The sequence below is a fragment of the Heptranchias perlo genome, chromosome 20, assembly GCF_035084215.1.
Source record: "Heptranchias perlo isolate sHepPer1 chromosome 20, sHepPer1.hap1, whole genome shotgun sequence".
NCBI lineage: Eukaryota > Metazoa > Chordata > Chondrichthyes > Hexanchiformes > Hexanchidae > Heptranchias > Heptranchias perlo.
In genome coordinates this window covers 26,676,417-26,688,999 of record NC_090344.1, presented here as the reverse complement: position 1 = coordinate 26,688,999, position 12,583 = coordinate 26,676,417, and the positions used below count along the sequence as shown (strand labels likewise).

Genomic DNA, 12,583 nt, shown 5'->3' with positions numbered 1-12,583 from the left:
TGCAGACAGAGGTAGAGAGAAGCACGCAAAGAAAATAATAGCACAAATCTCCACATTCGGTGATTAAGCTGAATTTAAGGTGCAGCTTAAATTAAACCCCATATCGTGAAATCTTATAGGTAAACATTTGGCTGGATTATCTCTTTATCTCTGAGAGAAGTAGTGCCTCGTAATTACAGCTCATATTTATTTGAGCATTTCGCACTATGAGTGTGAGTTGGTTTTGAACGCCCAGGTGAATTTCAAAGTCCATGCCTTGCATAATTCGCTCGTTACCCCACAGGTACCGCGCGGCTGTGAAACAGGCTGCCCAGGAGCTTTGGAGACTGCATATTCAAGACATATGTCCAACGCTACACGTGCAACCTGCAGCTGTGTGTACATTAGCGGTTCAGTGGTGGAACCCTCGTCTGCCGGTGGGAAACCAGGGGTTTGGTTCCAGGCCAATGCAGCATCCTTTACCTTTTCATTCTGCACACATGAGATCGCCTGAATTGTGATAAATTCACGTGCCGGCTTCAATCTGTAAAAATTCTTGAAAGATTATCTTCATTTCGTCTACGTGTGTTTCGTGGACAAACCCTCTGCATTCTCTCCTCTGGTGCTCAAACATGCTCTGCTGGAGATAAGTCAAACCTGCCTTCTGCACCGCTGAAAAGATGTGAGAAACCAATTCGTGACTTTGGATTAAAAATGGGGACACAACGGGGCTCATCCGGTTTGAACCAGTGAAACTCCCTGAGCAAAAATCAGACCCAAAGGCAACGGAGACGTTCAGCGAGGGTAAAATTCCGCTCCCATATACCCGATCCGCCATCCTTTCAGAACGCGATGTCCATCCAATCTCGCTTCTTGTACCATGTACGATGCAGAGCAATATCAGGTTCTGCACCAATTATTTCACATCAACAATATTAGTCTCTCTTTATCAAATTCGTTTTGAATGTACGACTTGTAATATCAAGTAACACTTTACAGAATGAACTGCGCTGAAACGACATTGTCGTCTGTCTCGGTGTCGTCACAATATGCACTCGACCAGAAGTAAACTTTACTCAAATTGCTGCTTTCATTCACGATGAGAGCGAAGAGACGGAAGTGGACATTTGCAGTTAGTCGATGTACCAGCATTGGTGGTTCAGTGGTAGAATTCTCGCCTCCCACGCGAGGGACTCGGGTTCGATTCCCGGCCAATGCAGGATCGTTTTGCATTCTGCACCAATGAGCAACTTGGGAACTGGATTCGGCCATTTCGCCCCTCGAGACTGTTCCGCAATTCAATGAGATAATGGCTGATCTGTGACTGACCTCCAGAAAACCGCCTGAGCATCAGAAACCTTAATTCCTTTGGTTCACAAAAAACTATCAATCTCAGGTTTAAAATTAACAATTAAGCTCGCATCAACAGCTATTTGCGAAAGAGAGCTCCAAACTTCTACCTCCCTTTGCTTGTGGAAGTGTTTCCCAACTTCACTCCTGAAATTGCTGACTCTAATGTTTATGCGATGTCTCCTCGTCCCAGGCACCCAACGAGCAGAAATAGTTTCTCTCTATCTACCCCAACAGTTCCCCTTAATATCTTGAAAACTTCGATGAAATCAGCCCTTAACCTACCAAATTCCAGGGTATACAAACCTCGTTTGTGTAATCTCTCGGCGGAATTTAACCCTTGGAGTCCAGGTATCATTGTGGTAAATCGACACTGCACTCCCTCCACAGCCAATTTATCCTTCCGCAGGTGCGGTGCCCAGAACTGAACACAGTACTACAAGTGTGGTCTAACCAGATATTTGAATAGCTGTAGCATAATGTCTATTCTCTAGTATTCTATTCCTCTAAATATAAAGGCCAGCATTACATTAAACTTTTTGATTATTTTCTGCACCTGTCCATGACATTCTAATGACTATGTAGCTGGACCGCTAAGTCCCTTTGGACCTCCACAGCGTCGAGCATTTCATCATTTAGAAAGTATTCTGAAATATCCTAATTAGGTCCAAAGTGGATGAACTCACACTGGACTAAATTGAAATCCATTTGTCACAGTTTTGCCCATTCATTTATTATGTTAATGCCTCTCTGTAATATTGTTCATCCATCTGCACTGCCTACAATGCTGCCCATCTTGGTGTTATCGGCTAATTTGGATATGTGGCTTTCTATCCTGTCATCTAATATCAATGAGGCCGCCTGAAGGTAACTTCACATCGAGCTTCAATCTCCTCATCAGCTTGAGACATTTATTTACTTCACATGTGTTTCGCCTTGGAAAGTTCCGCACTCTCACCTCTTGATCTTAAAAATGCTTTACATATAATTCAATTCGACCAACAGCAACACTGAAAAGGTATCAGAAGCCAATTGGTGACTTTTCACAAAAAGCCTTCTCGTTGTCAGGGTCGTCGTGGATTCGAACCCGGGACCATTCGGATCATTAATCAATAAAATCCCCAAAGTGAGAATCATACCCCGAGAAAAACAAACCACTGGCTGTCGCAGAGCCAGTATAAATGTCCGCTGCCTCCCACAGCCGATCAGCCATCTTTCAGACCGTTTCTGTCCATCGCATCTCGTTTTCTATTCTGGTGTACAGCAATATCAACTTGTGCACTTACTATTTTCAGTCACTAATATTAGTCTCCCTTTACCTAATGGTTTTGACTGTACGACCTGTATTATCAAGTAAGACGTTTCAGAATTCGTTGCTCTGAAACTACCTTGCTTGGGAGGATACTGATAGGTGCAGATGAACACAGGGACCTTGAAGTGCATGCCCACAGATCGTTGAAGGTAGATGGACAGGTAGATAAGGTGGTTAAAAGGCATACCGGATACTTTCCTTAATTAGCCGAGGCATAGACTGCAATAGCAGTGAGATTATGCTAGAACTGTACATAACATTAGTTAGGCCACAACTTGAGTACTGCGTGCAGTTGTGGTCATCACATTACAGGAAAGATGTGATTGCACTGGAGACTCGTGACTCCCCGAAACCTTTCTAACATCTACAAGGCATAAGTCAGGAGTGTGATGGAATGCTCTCCAGTTGCCTGGATGTGTGCAACTCCAACAACACTCAGGAGGCTCGACACAACCCAGGAAAAAGCAGCCCACTTGATTGGCACCTCATCCACCACCTTAAACATTCACTCCCTCCACCACCAGCGCACCGTGGCTGCAGTGTGTCCCATCCACAAGATGCACCTCCCAAACCCGCGACCTCTACCACCTGGAAGGACAAGGGCAGAAGGCACATATGAACACCGCAACCTGCACGCCCCCTCCTAGTCACACACCATCGTTACTTGGAAATATATCGCCGTTCCTTCATCGTCACTGGGTCAAAATCCTGGAACTCCCTACATTGCAGCACCGTGGGAGAACCTTCACCACACGGACTGCAGCGGTTCAAGAAGACGGATCACCTCCATCTTCTCAAGGGCAATTAGGATTGGGCAATAATTGCTGGCCTTTCCACCGACGCTGACATCCCATGAATGATTAAAAAAATGTTAGGATTTCCTTCAGTCTGAAACAGAATGTTGCTGGTTGATTAATGGCGATTAGAACGAGTATTCGTCTTTTTTACAGAGTTTAATGAGTTTTGCGAAATTAATACAACAAACTATTTTGTAAAACTTAATTCCCTGAACGGGAATCTGACCCGGCTCTCGCACTGAGAGCATTTGTAGACGGCAGCTATCATCTGAGTTATGCCAATATGCATTTACACAGTGAACTTTTCGTCGTGCAGTAATTATCACGCACGCCGAACACACTCAATAACTCCGGTTCGAAACCGAGCGGAAACATTTTGAAAACGTTATCCACCAACAATTAGTGAATATAAATGAAGCAAGAATTCACTCTGTAGTTAAATATGAAAAAAAACACAACACCTCATGGAACCTCTGTACAGTTCTACACAAACTCAAGCAAACAGAGTTACCGACAGTGTCTCTCCCTCACTCCCGTTTCCTGCCCTAACGGTGCAGAAAGCCCCTCTCAAAGCTGCACATTGCGACAGATTTCAGTTGATTTGTGAGAGATCATTAAAGAATCCTGCAGCTCTGCCTCGGTTAATAACTGCAGTTCTAAACAGCACTGCATCCATCAGTTTTTCGATTTTGATGTTCCCCACCTCCCGGATTGAGTGAAGCCACGACAGCAACAACATTCAGGCCGCCTGTCCGGCCCCGCTCTCTCCAATCACACGTTGCTGGCGGAAAGAAGCGAATGCCGCCGAAGAAAGCGCATTTCTGTCCATCCCTGGGAAACAGGATACCACCGAAGCTTTGACAGCACATCGCAGGCCTCGTCTGTCCCGCAGTTGTTGCTCCGCTGCAAAGACAGAACTTGCCAGCTGTTTCAAAATTTACAGCCTGAACCAGACTTTGAACCTTCAGATCATTATCGGTTTTTAAAGTCCGATGTTCTTCCGATTGAGCGACCCGGACTCGCGATTAGAAAAGTTTCCATTATGCAGATTCCTGCACTATGAATTATCCCTCGTTGACGTCGAACCATGATGAGGATCCCTTTTTGAAAATTCTCAGTGACGTGTTGAGGGGATTCCTTGTTTCTGTTGAACATGATGTAAGAAATGTGGAGAGCGAACTCGTGAGTTTACAATTCTGTTTGTTTGTGCCAAATGTCTTGTCAATCGTTAGCACCAATTAAAATAACACTTTACCCAGTGGCTCAAAAGCGAAACTTGTCCCACACGGGAGTTGGAAATAACCTCTCGAACTTTCAGCGTATTAACATCTGTAAACTGAATAGTTTCACCCGTTACACAGTGACACCAGGCAGCAGATTTCCCTTCCAAATCTTCCTCACACGAAACTTCCAATCGACGAATATCCACTCAACGAAAAGAAGATTTGTGTGTTTGGTTCTTTAGATTTAAGGACCTCGTGTAGACCGCTTTGCTTTATCAGCTGTCGCTAATCGCCCCCTCTTCCCTTATAAACAAGTAAACTCGCACCTGCTATTGCAAGACGGTCGGCCAGAGGAACTCAAGTACCCACAAGTGCCGACATAGGAACACTGAGAAGTAGATACCTTATGGAACATGCCAGTTGCACCTTGAACTCCGGTCAAAATGCTCGGATTGGAAGGTTTGTCTATCCAAGGTGCGACTCGAATTCATAACCTGGGTATTTCTAGAACCCTCTAATTACCGCAGGCTGACCGATTGCACCACAACCTGATACACCCAGAAACGCTACTCACTGTGCTATCTAATTTGATGCTAGCGACAAACGTGGCGATACGGCTTCCTATACCTTCACCTACGTTATTTATACATATAGTCAAAAGCTAATGCCCCAGCACTGATCACATCCTGCCAATTTGAGTACACACCTTATTATTCCGGCTCTCTGTCTCCCACCTTCTAACCAACTCCGAACCCATTTCATTAGGTTGCCTTAAATTCTACGCACTCTCATTGTTGTTCACAGCTTCTTATGTGGTACCTTATCGAATGCATCTGGAAGTGAATATTATATAACACCCAAGGAAACTCCATTATCTACCACGTTAGATACACCTTCAAAAAGTTCAACTAGTTTTGTTAGACTTGACTTACCCTTTACAAATCCATGCTGGCTCTCGCTGATGACTTCATATTTATCCAAGTGTTCAGTCATTATTTCCCTAATAACAGATACTGGTAACTCCCCCACAACAGACTTCAGACTAATGGGTCTTTAATTTCTAACTTTATCTCTCCTACCCATCCTAAATAATGGAGTGAGATTGACAATGTTTCAATCAAAGGAACAATTCCTGAATCAAGAGGCTTTTGAACGATCATGACTAAAACATGTACCATTTCCTCGCCGATTCCTCTTAGTCCCCTGGGATGGTAACCATCAGGTCCTGGAGATTTGTCTATCTTTCGTCTCATTATTATCTCCATTACCATTATTTTACTTATACGAATCCCCTTGATTTATTTTCAGTTTTCCTCGTGTCTCTGGTATGTTAGCTCCATCCATTTCTGTGAAGACCGATGAAAAGTAAATATTTAGCAACTCTGGCATTTCCTGATTTTCAATTACAATATCACCTCCATCTGTCTTTAAGGGGCCCACATTACTCTTAGTCACCCTTCTTTCTCTTAAGATACGTGTAAAAACCTTGATTGTTGTCAATATTTTCCCTCACAAGTTTATCTCTTTTTCCCTTTTTGGACCTCTTACGATTTTTTAGTTTCGGCACCATAATAAACAACACTTCGCTGCAAAGTTTGGGTCAATAGTTGTCCAATGTCAGAGCGAGAATTGTCTGAACCCCTAATTTATTTAATGTAACAAACACAAGCACACATAATCATCCGTGTATCAACGCACTGAGTGACACACAAAGTTGAACAGAGAGAAATGCAGGCGAAATTGGGATGCACAGGTTAACGGACAAGCGAAACAGACAAAGATAAAACGGTCTGAACCCCAAACAAACAGTAACGTGTCACTGATAGATATTAGTGAGAGGAGGTGGGCGAACAATGGTATCAAGTGGCGCTGTGGCTTAGTTGGTTAAAGTATTTGTCTTTTAACAGGCGATTCTGGGTTCAACTCCCAGCAGTGCCTTCCGTAATTTATTGTTTTCACCTAATTTGTGGAATTAAACGACAAAATAAGAGTGTGGAATTTGTATTTGTTCAAGTTTCAGGAGGAAACGGATATCAGAATGACTGATCAAAAACGCCCTTTCATTGTACAGACAGACCTCTCATAGAATGTGTCTGTAACACGTTAATTTATTTGTTTTTGGGCTCGTTGGAGTTGTGGTATAATTCACGATTTGAGGTTTAAACCCGGAAGTTGTCCTAATTTTGACCGAGACTTGTGATCTTGACCTGCGGTGCAAACTTTTGCAAACAGAAAATAGAAAATCCCCAAATCATTCCGCCTGAATCCCCAGGCCCGGATGAAATATATTCCAGGTTGTTAATAGAAGCAAGAAAGGAAATAACGGATGCTCTGACCATCATTTTCCAATCATCTCTGGTTACAGGTGTGATGCCGGAGGATTGGAGGACTGCTAAAGATGTACCGTTGTTTAAAAAGGGAGAAAGGTGTAGATCGAATAATTACTGGCCAGTCAGCCGAACCTCGGTCAGGCTGAAGGTCTTCCATTAAATCTACACAGTACTTCCTCCACAGCCAATACTGGGAGGAGGGTACTCTTGACTGACAAGCCTCAGCTCCATCAGGAGAGGGAAACTGACCCTCGCTCTCTCTTATTCCTGGGATGTGCTACTTTTGAACAAAAAGGTAAGTGTCTCTATACCTTTAAACTCGCTGTCTCACTGCACATGTATTGAAAGTGTATCGTAGGACGGTGTGTCAATGTCTTTGTACCTTTAAACTCTTTGTCTCTCTGCACAGGTATTGAAAGTGTATCGTAGGACGGTGTGTGAGTGTCTCTACACCTTTAAACTCGCTGTCTCACTGCACAGGTATTGAAAGTGTATCGTATGACTGTGTGTGAGTGTCTCTATACCTTGAAACTCGCTGTCTCACTGCACATGTATTGAAAGTGTATCGTAGGACGGTGTGTGAGTGTCTCTATACCTTGAAACTCACTGTCTCACTGCACAGGTATTGAAAGTGTATCGTAGGACGGTGTGTGAGTGTCTCTATACCTTGAAACTCGCTGTCTCACTGCACAGGTATTGAAAGTGTGTCGTAGGACGGTGTGAGTGTCTTTATACCTTGAAACTCTCTGTTTCACTGCACAGCATTGACAGTATATTGTAGGATGTTGTGAATGGGACGAGGGTCAGTGGGGCGAAGTGCAGCCGAATGGGAGCAGCGCCCGTTTGCCGGGTGAGTATTGCACGGTTGTCTTTCTCTCTCCCCTCTTTCTTTCTTTCTTTCTTTCATCGCCTTCTATCCCATCCTTTCTTTCACTCTCTTTTCATTCCTCTTAATTCGTTCTTTTTCTTTCTGCCTCCAGCACCTTTGTCTGTATCCTGTCCTTGTTCTCTCATGTGTCTCTGCTGAAAGATCCAAAATTCAGACCCGCCGCTTCTTCCAGACTTTTTTCCTTCCACAATCATGGTCCATTTCATTGAGACTTTACTGCGGCCTTACCGACTCTAACACTCACTTTCACATTCTTATGTCTTTAAGTTTGCTCCACATCGACCGCTGTTACTCGGGGGCACATGTCCCGTTCGCACCAATGTTCATTTGTGCCTTGAAACATTCCCACCTGCGAGACTGCTCCAGAGACAAGAACGAAGAAAGCAGGGCTGGCAATCGGAAGGACAGCGGCATACTTCTCCGTGAAATTTCCATGGGGTATCTTGTGACACGGGGGACGTTAACTGAAGAACTGGGTTTTGTTTCCATGGTCGTTGGAGCTTTTCCCCGAGCAGTTGATGTGTGGGAGAGACGGGCGGCGCTGCATCGCTGCGAATGACGGCTGAAATGTGCACTTTTGGCAATCTGGGCGGTGCAGGAAGATCGGAAATGTTCCGCTTGATCTTAATAGGTCTGTGGAAATGTCCGATTGAAAAGGAATGAGGAGAAATGCAAAGAGCGGCAGTGGTGAAAAAGTGTCGATTACAGGAGGTTGGCAGTGAGTGAAAGGTCCTTTGAATGTCCGGCGCGGAGGGGATTTTGTTCGGAAACGACAGACTTTAAAGCGCGTGGGGAAAGTGAAGTGCGAGCTGCGTCCTTGGGTCAAATTGGGTGTTTTCAGGAAAACAGCCATTCTGAAATCATAAAAATGAAACCAGAAAATGCTGAAAACATTCAGCAGGTCAGGCAGAACCTGTGGAGAAAGAGCCAGAGGTAACGTTTCAGCTCTATGACATCTTTCAGCCGCAACGAATCGATTGCCATGTGGGACAGTGGCTTAGTTTTCGAAAATGTTAGATTTGGTTTCTGAATTACAAGGTTCGAATTCCACCGCTGTAAGAATTTGCTGGTGCTGTTCAGTTTGGTCTCTTCACCAAAAATCCTTCTTTTCTAAGAAGTGCCTTTCCGCATTGCTGGCGAACATCTGTTTGCTCAAATCAGCAAAGTCAAATTAGCACCTAAACTGTTTCTTGCACGGAGGTGTTGGGAGTGTAAAGTGTGATCTCTGTGAATTATCAATCAAAGTGCACAATGGTCCCCTGGTAAACCGAGTATCTCTAGTGGTCAGCATAAGATAAAAAATAAGTACAATAATTATGAATTTCTTCTTTCCCTCACACTAGGATTTATTATCAGGGAATGTACATGAGCAGGTCGATTGACGTCACGCTCCGGTCGTTTTGCATCGCCTCCTACAAATAGAATAGAATCATAGAAATGTTACAGCACGGAAAGAGGCCATTCGGCACATTGAGTCCTTGCCGGCTCTCTGCAAGAGCAATCCAGCAAGACCCACTCCCCCGCCCTTTCCCTGGAACCCTGTATTTTTTCCTTTCAAATACTTATCCAGTTCCCTTTTGAAGGCCATGATTGAATTTGGCTCCAAGACCCCCTCGGGCGGTGCATTCCACATCATAACCACTCGCTGTATAAAAAAAGTTTTTCCTTCAACTTTGGTTCTTTTGCCAAAGACCTGAGATCTATGTGCTCTGGTCCTTGACCCTTCCGCCAACGGGATCAGTTTCTCTCTATCTACTCTCTTCATGATTTTGAATACTTCTATCAAATCTCCTCGCAACCGTCTCTGTTCGAAGGAGAACAACCTCAGCTTCTCCAGTCTATCCATGTAACTAAAGACCCTCATCCCTGGAATCTTTCCAGTAAATCTCTTCTGTGGGAGATTACCATTTCCATGGCATTACCATCGCCGAATCCCCCCGAGTAACATCCTGAGGATCACCATTGACCAGAAACTTAACTGGGCCAGCCACATAAATACTGTGGCTGTAAGAGCAGGTCAGAGGCTGGATGTTCTGCGGTGAGTGACTCACCTCGTGACTCTCCAAAGCTGTTCTCCGATCTGCAAGCCGCAAGTCAGGAGTGTGATGTAATACTCATGTGATGGTCATCGACCTGAAACTTTAACTCTGTTTCTATATCTAAAGATTCTGCCTGACCTGCTGAGGATATCCACATTTACTGTTTTTATTTCAGATTGGCAACATAACCAGTATTTTCATTTTGAATAAAAGGGATTTCGCAGGTTTCCTCATGTGACGAGGTGGCCGAGAGGTTAAGGCGATGGACTGCTCATCCATTGTGCTCTGCACGCGTGGCTTCGAATCCCACCCTCGTCGTTATTGTGTTTAAGTCTTCTTTCCCTCATTCAGCAGGTCTGGTTAAAGTCCCATCCTTCTCGAAAAGGCGGGCAGAGGTTTTTGCGTTGTTTGCTGAAATCAGCAAAAGTTCCTTCCACGAACGTGTTGAAATGAGAATGGCCGCGAAGTGTCAAAGAGAAAAGCGGAGTCATTGCAAAAAGGAGCAAATCTTATGGTCAACGTAAGAAAAACTTATGTTCCATAATGATGATTTATGTCCGGATCATTCCGTGCCTGTGTCTGTTTAAAAGGGATGTGCTGTAAGTTCACCACGACTCTCTGCCTCCTTCCCTTTAGCCAATTATGTGCCCAGGTTATCACCTGCCCTTTAATCCCACGTTTCCGAATACGTCTGTTATGTGTTAATTTCTAAAATGTGTCCTGAGAATAGCTGTAGCCCCGTAATTTTAATCTTAAGCAAAGAGAATACAGATATTAAGACCGAGTGATAGGTCGGGTTCATTTCCGTGACCGGACCCGAGGAGGGGAATTTCCATCTGGGTTTATATTTTCCGAAAGCGGAGACGAAAAACAGCAAAGCTCATCCCGTCGAAATAAAGCAACTGGACTGAAGATCCGACAGCCTTGTCCCATCCCGGGTTTCCAGACCTGGCCGTTCAAGGAAGCCTGATAAGTCCATCAGGGGAAATAGAGAGAAAGAAGAAACACAGACAGAGATAGAGAGATGCATGCAAAGAAAAATAGTATAAATCTCCAAATTCTGTGATTGAGCAGAATTTAAAGTACAGGTTAAAATAAATTCAGTCTCATGTCGTGAAATCTTTTAGGTGAACAATGGGCTGGATTATCCTTTATGCTCTGAGGGAGTAAACACTGCCTGGTAACTACAGCTCTTATTTATTTGAGCATTTCACAGTGGCGATGTGAGGTGGTTTCAAGCCCCCATTGAATTACACGGCTATGTTTGACCCACTCCTTACGTAACCTACAGGAACTGCACGGCAGTGGTTCAGACTGCGTAGGGTTATCACGGGAACTCTGCCAGACTGCATGTTCTGGACATGTACCCAACGCTACACGTGCAGGCTGCAGTTGTGTGTGCATTAGTATTTCAGTGTTAGTATCTTCGCCTGCCGGTGGGAAATCAGGGATTTGGTTCCAGTCCAATTCAGCATCCTTTACCTTTTGTATTCTGTACCCGTGAGATCGCCTGAGTTGGGATAAATTAGTTTGCCGGCTTCAGTCAGTCCAACTTCGAGAAAACTTGTCTTCATTTCGTCTCAGTGTGTTGCGTGGACAAACCCTCTGCATTCTGTCCTCTGGCGCTCAAACATGCTCTGCTGGAGATAAGTCAAAACCGCTGAAAAGCTGTGAGAAGCCAATTGGTGATTTTTGACCAAAAATGGGGACACCACGGGGCTGATCCGGCACTTGAACCAGTGAAACTCCCTGAGCGAGAATCAGACCCAAAGACCAACTGGCAACAGAGCCGTGCAGCCACTGTAAAATTTCGCTGCCTTGAAGCCGATCCACCATCCTTTCAGAACGCTCTGTCCCTCCAATCTCGCTTTCTTGTACGATGTACGATGTAGAGCAACATCAGGTTGTACACGAATTATTTCACATCGACAATATTAGCCTCTCTTTATCAAATTCGTTTTGAATGTACGACTTGTATTTTCAAGTAACAATTTACAGAACGAATTGCTCCGAAACGACATTGTCAACTGTCTCGGCATCGTCATAGTTTACACTCTACCATAAGTATACTTCACTCAAATTGCTGCTTCCATTCACTATGAGGGCGAAGAGACATAAATGTGGGTACATTAGCTCCGAATTTATCAGCTGAGTTCCACCTTTACTTGTCCAACCGCCTCAATCTTTTTATTCTTTCCCCTTCTCTGCTGGTTTTGCAGTTTCGATCAGAATTACATCGGGGACAACACAGAGAGACAAGAGTCAGAGACAGGGGGAGATAGAGAGATGCACGAAAAGAAAATAAAGAGTATAAATGTCAGGTCTTGTAAACTAGCAGAATTTAAGTTACAGATTGGGAGAGATTCCTTCTCGGGTCTTGAAATCTTTCAAGAGAAGTTTGGGCACCCAATCAAAAGCACCGGCCACGCTGAAATATCTGTCATGCTGAGCGAGAAATAAATGCGGTCAACTAACTCCAATTTTTCTATTTCAGCATTGAAGAGATCTTTAAACAGTGACGCTGCGAGCAGAATTCAAATCGAGGGAGAAAAACACCATTGGAATTTTGAGACCAACGCTTCAATCACTCGGCCATCCCAACGGCAAACGGCATGTTCGTTCAGAGATCATTTCAAATGGAAACAAGCAAGGCATCCTTTATGA

General features: G+C 44.2%; 2 non-coding genes across 2 annotated transcripts; both read left to right on the top strand.

Moving 5' to 3' along the window:
- The first annotated feature begins 1,127 nt into the window (after positions 1-1,127).
- On the top strand, positions 1,128-1,198 carry trnag-ccc (transfer RNA glycine (anticodon CCC)). The gene has a single exon. It is a non-coding gene; the product is annotated as a tRNA-Gly (tRNA).
- Positions 1,199-10,155: 8,957 nt separating this feature from the next.
- Positions 10,156-10,237, top strand: trnas-gcu (transfer RNA serine (anticodon GCU)). The gene has a single exon. It is a non-coding gene; the product is annotated as a tRNA-Ser (tRNA).
- Positions 10,238-12,583: the final 2,346 nt, after the last annotated feature.